Below are 1,137 nucleotides of genomic sequence, written 5' to 3' on the forward strand. Positions count from 1 at the left end.
CACCGGGGCTCGGTCCCGACCCGCGGCCCCGGCGGAAAGCGGATAACGGGGCGGGGGGTGAAAGGGAACAAATTAAATCCTTTGTGCTGCCCCGGGGTGGTTCACGTAAATGTGATGATTAATGTATTAATTTATGATGATGAAATGCTGTTCTAGGGTTTTGATGAGCTGGCACGGAGCCGAGGTCAGGAGGGGTCCTGCGGGCATGACCTTGTGGGGTGATGCAGATTTGGGGGCTCCCCACCTTGACACCCACCCTGGGGACACGGCTGCCTGTGACCCCAAAGCTGGGGGGCTGGGGTTTGGGGGAGTATGGGATTTTGGGGTCTGAGCTTTGGAGGAACGTTGGGGGTGGAAGAACTCTGGGTTTTGGGGTGTCCTTGTATGTTGGGGTCTGGGTTTTTAGGGGACGCTGGAGTTGGATGCCTCTGGGTTGTAGATCTGAGCCTTCTGGGGGTCTGGAATTTGGGGCTTTTGGAGGAGGGCAGTGATTTGGACTCCAGCTTTTGGCTTTGGGGAGTTTGGGGGTTTTAAATACAGGAGTGGAGATGTCTGGGATTTTGGCTCTGAGTTTGGGGGAGTTCGAGGTTGGGGGGAGCGAGTGTCTGGGTTTGGGGGTGTTCTGGATTTGTGAAGTCCTGGGTTGGGAGGTCTCCAAACTGGAAGGTACTTCTGTTACAGGGGGCTCCAGACTGGGTTTGGGGGTGTATCTGGGCTGGGGGGAATCTGAGGGATCTACAGGCTTGGGGTACTTTTTGTTTGGGGGAGTTTGGGATTTGGGAAGGCTCTGATTGGGGGGGAGGGGGGGGATGTTCTGGTTTTGGGGAGTCCTGAGCTGTAGAGTTCTGACTTTTGGGGTCTCAGAGAGTTCTTGGTTTGGGGGCCTGGGGACTTCAGGGGGGTCTGGTTGCAGGTTGTCAGAACTTGAGGGCTCCGATGTTGGGGTTTGGAAGGAGCCCTGGTTTGGGGATCGGGGGAGGGGGCTCTGACTTTGAGGTCTGGAGGGGGTTTGATTTGGGGGTCTCAGGGCTGGGGCCTGGAGGTCGGTCTAGTTTTGGGGTCTCAGTGCTCAGAAGCTCTGACTGGGGGGTCTTGGGGGCTGGGAACTCCGGCTAGGGGGTCTCAGGGCTGGGGGGG

The sequence above is a fragment of the Chaetura pelagica genome, unplaced genomic scaffold (assembly GCF_000747805.2).
Source record: "Chaetura pelagica isolate M959 unplaced genomic scaffold, ChaPel_1.0 scaffold291, whole genome shotgun sequence".
Taxonomy (NCBI): Eukaryota; Metazoa; Chordata; class Aves; order Apodiformes; family Apodidae; genus Chaetura; species Chaetura pelagica.